At 37.6% G+C, this 10,165-nt stretch overlaps 1 long non-coding RNA gene across 1 annotated transcript; it reads left to right on the top strand.

The window, feature by feature from the left end:
- The first annotated feature begins 2,274 nt into the window (after window positions 1–2,274).
- On the top strand, window positions 2,275–9,786 carry LOC130462002 (uncharacterized). Its single transcript, XR_008922096.1, has 3 exons — window positions 2,275–2,792; window positions 2,928–3,036; window positions 9,550–9,786. It is a non-coding gene; the product is annotated as an uncharacterized lncRNA (long non-coding RNA).
- The last annotated feature ends 379 nt before the right edge of the window (window positions 9,787–10,165 follow it).

Genomic DNA, 10,165 nt, shown 5'->3' with positions numbered 1-10,165 from the left:
CAAAACTAGCCCAGAGGGCAACGACAAATAATAAGTTCCTACAGCTAATGCATCAATCCTTGCTCCATTTCCCACTCGTAGGTCGACTTCACCCTTGCTTAATCTTCTACTTCTTCTTAGTCCCTGCGAATTGGAACATAAGCTAGTGAGAGCCACAACCTGTATCTAAAACCCAAGAGGTTGAATTTGCAAGTATACAGTCTATAACGAAAATACCTGAAGATGGAACGACCGTTCCGTTCTTCTGATCTTCCTTATATTTTGGACATTCTTTCTTGTAATGGCCAATTCCATCACAATAAAGACAGCTTGATGTGGACTTGTCCTGCTTTGTGTTCTTTTTGGGAACTAACTCAGCATTTTCCTTGGACTTTCCACCTTTCTTGAAGGGTCTCCCTTTAGCCTTGAGTAAATCTTTGGCTTCACAGTCGAGTACTATTTCAGCATTTTTAACTAGCCGAATAAACTCACCGATTGTCTCTTCTCTAGGTTCACACATGTAGTATTGGCTGAAGCGTCTAAATCCTTCATGAAGTGAATTGAGTAAGACGGAGATAACCATCCTTTCGCTTATTGGTGAACCTAGCAGACTCAAGTGATCAAACAATGACAACATATAGTTCACATGATCCCTAAGTGGTTTACCAACTCTTTGTTTAGTGCGAAGGACCTGAACATGTGTTTCTTGGACTTCCATCCTAAAACATCTATTATGAGAATCAACCTTCAGGCCTAACATTGACTGGATCAACTCATGGACATTTAGGACTCTTTCCTCCGTGTTTCCACGACAGATATCCCTCAGATTCTTGATGAGCATAAAAGGTTCGTAGGATACAAACCTCCTAGCCCAATAATCAGGGATGTTGTTCAGCATGAGACTCATGACCTTCTTGAGATCCGCATCCAAGGCTGCATGTCTTTCAGGGATCATGTCTCTGGCATAGTAGCTTGGCATGGGTTTGAACAATACATACTCAAATCCATTGATTCTCACTACTTCAACCAGCTTAGCTTCCCATTCAAGAGAATTTGTTAGATTCAACTTGATCATAAGTTCAGAATCCTTGATGATGTTTTGATTGTTGTTTGCCATAGTTAAAACTACAATTGAAAAGAATAAACAAATAAATAACCATTCACAGTTTCTCTTAATAAACTTAAATTCTAGCATTCATGCATAATTCAATATTTATTAAGCATTTTATTCAAGTTATGTGTTCCGGTAGGTGTGAATAAAATGAATCCAAGATCCATTAATTATTGAAGAATTAAGCACAATATGTATTTAGACTCAATTCTAAAATATTTTAGGTAAGCAAATCCTTTGCTAATAGTCTAGAAACTACTCTTGGTTGATAGGTACGTCTAAGAACTTATTAGGTAAACCTATCTCATTTGCCATGACATAAAAGGACTCCTTACTTATATCGTTGAGTTTCACCAAAACTAACATGTACTCACAATTATTTGTGTACCTTACCCCTTTAGGATCAATGAGTAACACCTCTCTATGGCGGAAAACTATTACTAAGATTGATGTAAAAGTTATCCAAGTAAGTGTTATTTTGGCATGGCACCTTTTAACTCAATTTTTAAAGTTTGGAACTTAAGGCTCTTACTATGTTGGTTAGATTTTAAGTAAACTAATCCTTAATCATGCAACATAATTAAGCCACAACCTCATGCATAATTAAGACATATTTAAAGCAATAAATAACTTAAAGCATGCATAAGATATAAATGAGATCTAGTATGGCCCGACTTCATCTTGAAGCTTCAACTTCAAACTCTGTCTTGAAAATGTATTGGAAAATGCGTCTTGAATTTCACCATGGGAGGCGCCATTTTCTTCAAATAGGATAAGTTATAATTGAAACTAATTACAACTATTTGATGGTACGCAGACCATATGTAAAATAAAACTTTGGTGCATTAGACCAATTTCACATTCAAATTAATGGTACGCAGACCATATTTTCTATCCTATTTGGGCCATACTAGTCACTTTCCATAATCTGCAAAACAGTACATTTACAATATACCATTCATCCATTCATTTATCAATGAATGGCCCACATAGCAAGTTAGTAGAATAAATTATGCATCACATAAACATTTGCAACAACTAATCAAGGGTTCCAATAATCTACAAATTATTCAATCCTTATTAGTTCTAATCGAGTTGTTTTAACCTTATACATTTTCGAGCAAATGTAACGGCTTAAAAAGTCATTATGCGACGGTGTCTTCAATGTCGTTGTATCAGGTAGGGCTAATGCTACGGTTCTTACCCTAATGTAACAGTTTGTTACCTAATGCAACGGTCTCGCGTGTGTCGTTGCGTTAGCGTCTTATGGCGTTGCATTAGGTGAGCTAATGCAACGGCTGTTGTTATTATAAAGCACGCGACATTCAGCCCGCGGCACTCCCAATCGTCCCTTTTATTATTCCCGAAGTTTTGAAACCCTTTTAACTCAATTGCTCCCAAATTCAAACACCTTCTAATTTCATTTCAAGTTGAAGAATAATAATGGCGGCACTCTCAATCTCCCATCTGGAAAAAATATGCAAATTACTCTTGAGATTCAGTAATTAAAACCCCCAGATTGATTTAACCGCATCTCTATTAAACCCTAATTTCTATTTCCAATCATCATTAGGTCCTACCCATCTTTGCACTTTGTCGAGCTCTACCTTCAGCCGATGGCGGCAACCTAGATGATCCTACCTCCAGGCAATGTTGGGGATCCGACCACTATTTCAGATCTGGTTCGACCAAGACACTGGAAGTACGTATTTATTTTTTCTTATCTTACTTTTAAGTATTTTTAAAAATCAATCGGTGTTGGGGGAATAGAACAGGATCCTCTAATGATCCTAATCTCTCACTGTTTTAGTTATTGTTTTTTATATTTTTTTTATAGAATGGCATTAATTTGGATGCATTTGGAAGGAAACCAATTACCCTAACCTTCAACGCAATGTCTAAATCTACGAATGGGTCGTATCCAAGAGTCAGAATTGACAGAAAAGGTTAAAATGTTAGAATTTGGTATCTTGTGATTATTTAGTTGAATTTTAGCTAATTTTGCGAGTGTTTGACCCATGTCTTCTATTATAGGAGGTGATTCTTTCTTCATTTTGATTTTAGGGAGTAATATCTGATTAATGTTAAATATGCTTGGAATGTGGTTTTAGAGTGACAATATAATTGTTATATGTGTGGTGATGGTGTAACTATATTTTTGTGACATTTGTGGTGATATATATGTTCGGATTATGAAATGGTTGTTTGAGAAATCATACTATTTTCTTGTATATTTGAGGTGATTATGTTGCTTGTTTGTATTCAGATAAAGTGTTTGAGGTGAAAAAACAAGAAATGAGGAGTTTGGATATGCGATTTAGTATAGATTAATATGATCAGGACTGTAAAATATTACAATATATATAAATAGTATCCCGAAACAAAAGAGCCATGGAGTCGGGAATAGATGTAAAGTACAACAACCTCATGCAAAATGCAATCCACGTGTTCTGCATGTATCTCTAAGTCTGACTTGCATTTGAATTGCCACTGTAATGATAGGCACCATAGGCAAATTATAGCAAGGAGTCTGTGTTAGGTTATGATACATATGACAATTCATAAATCATGCGGAAAAAACCATAAAGCCAGGAAAGCATATTATTTACACATAATCACTTAGCATAGTTTAGATGCATACACTTTGTTGCGTGCCTTCCCTAGCTGCGCCCGAACCGAACAAGAACAAGTCTTTAGGACTCCAAGTGTCGTCCCTCCGTAGATAGTCCACAGCACGTCCGGATCCGCCTTAAGTTTGACCAACTAGGATCGCCCTTAAGGTACTTAGAATTTTCGGCACATATAGGCAATTGTATGACTGAATTTTTGCTCTCAAAAATCACTTTGAATACTTGAATACTCGATATAAATTGTGAGCATTGATCACCTATTTATAGGACATGGGTATCGGATATTAGAATCCTACTAGGAAACGATTTAGTGAATCTGAATTAATCTAAAATTCAATCACTTAATTTATCTAGTAGACTTAGGAAATCAATCTTATACGAATCCTAACCGATCAAGGTTTCGTACGCAAGCACAAACACATACGCAGGCGCGGCAGCCCACGAGGGGCGCCATGCGCACGCGCACGCTGAGCCCAGGCCCAGCAAGTGCTCGCAGCCCACGAGGGGCGCGCGCCTGCTGGCCTTGCTCTCGCGTTTGGGCTTTGCTTGCTTTGGTCGCGCGCGGGCTTTGCTAGGCGTTGGGCCTAGCTTCGTGCTAGGTCTTGCGTCTAGCAAGCCCGTAAGATGTTTATTCGTACGATACGCTTCCGATTAAATTCCCGGTTCCGGAATTCATTTCCGATACGAACAATATTTAATATTTCCGATTCCGGAATCAATTTCCGTTTCGAACAAATATTTAATATTTCCGTTTCCGGAATTATTTTCCGATTCCGATAATATTTCCGATTCTGACAATATTTCCGTTTCCGGCAATATTTCCGATTCCGGCAATATTTCCATTTCCTATAATATTTTCCGATACGTACCATGTTTCCGTTTCCGGCAACATCTACGACTTGGATAATATTTATATTTCCGATACGATCCATATTTCCGTTTCCGGCAATATCATCGTTTCCGGAGTATTCATTTCTTGCCTATGACGATCTCAGCTCCCACTGAAACCAAGATCCGTCGATTCCGAATATCCATAGATGGAGTATTTAATGCCATTAAATACTTGATCCGTTTACGTACTATTTTTGTGACCCTACGGGTTCAGTCAAGAGTAAGCTGTGGATTAATATAATTAATTCCACTTGAACTGAAGCGGCCTCTAGTCAGGCATTCAGCTCACTTGATGTCACTGAATTATTAACTTGTTAATTAATACTGAACCGCATTTATTAGACTTAACATTGAATGCATATTTGGACCAAGGGCATTATTTCCTTCAGTCTGCGGGATGGTCAAAACTCTGCCAAACTGGACTGTCGTTGCTGCTTATTTTGTGAGCGAAATTTTTGTTTTTTTAATTTAGCAATAATACTATAATAGTGAGACTGTTAACTTTGAACTCAACCAAGTAAATGATCTGATTTTGTTTATTCATTGATGAAAACTGAATAAAAAAGTCAGAGGACACAAAGTTGGTCAAATTTGTTTGAATTATAGATGTTTTCATACTAGTCAATTGGAATGCACCTTTGATTTTGGTTTCAAAGTTTCAATTTGGAGAAACGAAAATGTACAGGATAACGTGTTTTTTTCTTGATAGAGTTTGGAGCTTTTGTGGTTTTTCAGTATATTGATTGGAGCATAATTAAGCTGTCGTCTTTACTTTTTGGTATTTAATGTTACTATTATGTGCTACATTGGACTATTTGAGACGAGTTTCTACCACTGGTAGTAAAGAGTGGTGCATTAGACCCAATTATGTGGGTCTAAGCTTAGGACATAACATTTGGGTAGGCTTCTTCAGTGGCAGTAGCACTATAATCCCAGCTTATGCTTCCGTGACTCCTCTAGTTTGCCTTTCAATATTCTTTGACTCAATTCAAGGCATATTATCAGGTCATACATTATCCAAATTAAATTCTTTTCACAGGCCTTCGCGATTTATCTTTCATTTTGTCAGTAGTTAATAATCAATTGTGATGCTGTTTTTGGCCGCGAAACAGGGATATGCAGGGGATGTGGCTGGAAGCAGTTTGCTATGTACATAAAGTTGGGCACATTTGATGATCGAAATTTATGTCGCTCTAATGCCTAGGATTTTATAGAATTTTATTAAGCTTTTCGATAGTTTTGCGTAGTTTTGTTGCATTTTTATCCCCTTATTCCATCTTTGTACTTTTTAGGTAAAAATGTTGATGGAAAATAGCTGAGATTTGCTCGAACAGGGCCCGTGCGATCGCACGGAATTTATGTGCGTTCGCACGGGTCAGCAAAGTTGCCTCCAAAGTCAAGCAGGCCGGTTCGTGTGCTCGTGCCCCAGAAGTGTGTGTTCGCACAAATTTGGAAAATCGATGCAGGAAATATATGGGAATTTGTGCGATCGCATCACAGAGGAGCTCGTTCGCACGAATCTGGAAAATCGATGCAGGAACTATGAGTGATTTTGTGCGATCGCACCACAAAGGAGCCCGCTCGCACGGAATTTCGGTGGGCTCGCACTGAATTCCTGTGCGAGCACATGAGGATTTATGAAGATTTGGCCAAGTCAGAACTGTGCGATCGCACGGTTGCTGAGCACGATCGCACGACACGAAGGAGGAGAATCGTCGTTGAGCCCGTTCGCATGGATCACAGCACGATCCCACTGGTGCGATCGCAGCTGGGTATGCCCGCTCGCACAGCTGCGCGGGATTCAATTTTCGAGTTTATATCTCTTATTTTCGGGGTTTAGTATAAATAGAATTTTCTTTATTTTCATTAACAATGAATTTCAGAAATAGATTTTAGGAGGTTTTTAGATATTTTGCTCTTCAAGCTAGTGTTCTAGAGAGAGAAACTCATTGATTTTCAAGCTTCAATTCTGTAATTCCTTCAACTCTTCTCTTTTTCTTGCAATTTAATTCTTAGTTTCTTAATTCTTGCTCTTGCTTTGTTGTTGATTGTTCTTCAATTCCTTAATTTCTTGAATTCTTGATTTCATTGATTGAAGTTACTTTGATTTTCAATTTGTGATTTGATTGTGCAATTAAACTCTTAGTTCTCTTCTCCTACTCCTTCAATATCATGCTTGCTAGCTTATTCTTAATGGATTGCTTGATTTCTAGAATGACTAGTGAGTAGAATTAGGTTAGGGTAAGGGGAGAATCTAGGGGCTTAATTAGGGGAAATTGTTGATTGATTGTTGGTTGATTCATGTGATTAAATATGATTTGATGATAGGATATCCATGCTAGTTGAGTGGTAGTTGCAAATGCTATTCGATTAGAGTCACGTGGAACCATAGGATAGGTTTGGCGAGAGATTGTGGGCCTATCTTGTGTGATCAAATGGCGGTGCCTATTATATGCTAGTTAGTTTAATCTACGATTAGGCGAAAGCTCTTCCGTGGATTAGACGCTTAGCGTTCCCTATCCGAGAGGTGGCGGGTTCGTCTTTAGATGCCATTTGCCTAATCACCATTTCGTTGCATGATCACCATTGCTAGATAGTTGAATTCATTACCTCCGGTTTCCCTAGCCTATCCCCGACTCCCTAACGTTTCCCTTTCTTGATTCAATTTAGCAAAACTCTTAGGTTTTAGATTCTTAAAAGTGACAATTCAAAACCAAATCCTTGTTCGAACTAGATTGACTTTCAAACTCATTAACCACCGTTTCTTTGGGACGATCCCTTTGCTTACCGCTAGCCGGTAGTTGAGTGGTTTTATAAATATTGTTTACATAGGTTATTTTCTATCAACGACGAAAAATACACCTATCAACATTCTATCTCATCCGCATGCCCATTGCATGCTTACTCGCCTTTCAGTTTCATTTGGATGTCAAGGTAATCCTCTTACTCCACATTTCCGCATTTCATTGCAACTACTTATATGTTTAAGGCACAATAATTTTGGTGATATAAATAGGGTCTTTGGATGGGTTTAATAAGGAAACTAAATAAGGAAACTTCACTAGGGGATATGTTGCTACAAGCAAAGTCAAACTCTTTGACTTTCTCCATCTTAATTGCCTATGGTCGATTCCATGTCTCTCTCCGAAAGCATCTTTTATAAGGAACAAACCCCTATCTGCACTTGTCAACGCTACTTCTCTTCTCAATCAAAATGGGTTCTTTTTGAGGACTCGAATCCTCTACAAACTTAATTTCTTTGTCTGACACTGCACCGTATTGGCCAGACTCCGTTTCTGTTTCCCAATTCTTATCCCGAGTTTCTCCTCCATTAACTGAATCTCTATTTGATTCTCCAGAAGACCCCTATCACTGAGTTTCTTTCTCTTGGGTATCCACAAATGAGGTTCTGTCTGTGGTCATGCAGTTCTTTAATGTTAACTTTTTTGCAAATTTTTGGTGCAACAAAGTTTAATCTGTCTGTGGTCATGGGCCGATTCCTTAAGAATTGTTGAAACAGAAGCAATGCAAGTCGAGGGGAGTCAATGGAACCTCATGCCCTGCACCCCTGACTGTCCCATAGGTTACTCAATCATATACTTTGCTCTATCCACCAACCTGTTTCTCCATCAAAGAAAAAAAGACAATAAAAACATTCACAAATCATCAACCAAATTTCAGAAACTTGGAATATATATGGTATATAACACTATAACAGCAGGAGTTCCAGGAAAATTGAAAACTTGAATTGTCACTGACCTTTTCACTGTCATACCAGGTATACAGTCTGTGACTGTACTGAGATTAAGGGCATTGATGGAGATCTTTTTGGATTATGATGGCTATGTTTCATCATTTAGTCATTCTCTTATTGTGCACTCGTACTCGTAGTAGTGCTCTGCGAAACCATTGTCAATGTCTACACGGTTGCCACCCCTAACATCCTTGAGTTTCAAACTTAGGTAAGTGTAGTATCAGGATGAGTGGCAAGTCCCTTTAGAGATACCATTTTTTTAGACCGTCCAGACAAGTTTTCAGGACAGTGTTCATCCCTTTGGAAGATATAAGTATAGCCTTTATCCCAGAATTCACTAAGATTGTGCCACAGATCTCCACTGTCTCATCATTACCACCTTCATGCCCAACAAACACCTAAAACACCTTTATTCTTACATTTCCCACTAATACTTTATTTAATGATGTCATTATCCAGCTACGTATATAAGTTTGCAATCAAACCAGAAACAACATACAGGTTTTTGTTGTCTCAGCTTGTTAGCTGATTTGTTTTTTGTTCTTGAGATTGCAGTATTTTTTGCTTTGTATTAACTTCTTATTCTTTTTGGTAGTGTGTAGTTGGGCTAATGCAACTGTTAATTGTTATTGTGTTTGTGTGGAAAAATAGTGCAGATGCTCCATTTATGAGCTTATGCTTCTTTCGTGGTCTGCCAACACTGTGCTAGCTGGTGTACATGTATATTCATTATGTCCATATATATACTTTCCTTTCTTTCTCATAAAGTTTCTGCTGTTATTTTGTATCAATTTGATTTCTTCTGATTTTTGAGTAGCCTGATACTGATTGGTAAATTTGTCTCTAGGCTAGTTGGGTGTTATACATTTTGAATTCATTAACATATTCCCACTGAATTTCTCTCATAAAGAACAGATACTTTGCATTTTTAAGGAGAGATAGTGATGGATTATCTGTGATATTGCTGTTTTTTCTTATTTGAATTGTATGGTTGTCAAATACAGATGCAACTTTTAAGGAATTGAGATTTTCATTTAAAAGTAGTTGTATCTACGTATTGCTTACTTTTTTTTGTGAAATTTCATGTTTTTATTTGAGTAAACATGAATTTTATTATATTATTTATCATGTTTTAGCTAGCGTACCATCTTTAACTCGTGTCCATTCGTGATTTAAACTTGCAGGAGCAGGGTGAGCTAAATGGAGAAGAAATGTAGATCTAGCAAATGAGATGGCGGAGGCTCTTGTTTGTTTTTGGGTCATTTTGTGCTTTCTAGTAATCTTGAATTTGTTTCAATGGATTTTATGTATTTTTGCCATTAAAAACACTAAATTAATTTGTGAACAACTATTGTGTAATGCATGTGTCCTATGGGCACCAATATTGTAATATTACTATTTAAATCAATGAAAACCTTTTGTTATTGGCATCCTTTCTAAAATTACAATAATAATTTTAATAATAATAATAATAATAATAATTATTATTATTATTATTATTATTATTATTATAAAAGAAAACACCAAAACGTTACATGCTTAACAAGCTACAAAGATCAAGTGGACTACAAGAAGTTGGAGGGGAGCCGAGATACAATCTGGGCCCCCACTCCTCTAGCTATGGCGAACCCGATCCTGCTGAAAATGTGGGCAGCAGCCCGCGCCGCAATGTCTTGAGCCCTGGAGTACGCCTGGACCCGCTTCAGCAAAGAAACTGCCCCTTTCTCTAATTCCCCAAAAGAAGAGAAGGAAAAAGGAAAGAAACCGTAACCCAAAGCCCTACAACGTGCCGCATACTTA

This window comes from Spinacia oleracea, chromosome 5 (genome assembly GCF_020520425.1).
Source record: "Spinacia oleracea cultivar Varoflay chromosome 5, BTI_SOV_V1, whole genome shotgun sequence".
NCBI classification, from domain to species: domain Eukaryota; kingdom Viridiplantae; phylum Streptophyta; class Magnoliopsida; order Caryophyllales; family Amaranthaceae; genus Spinacia; species Spinacia oleracea.
Note: the sequence above shows the minus strand (reverse complement) of the source record. Positions and strands in the feature narration are given on the sequence as shown.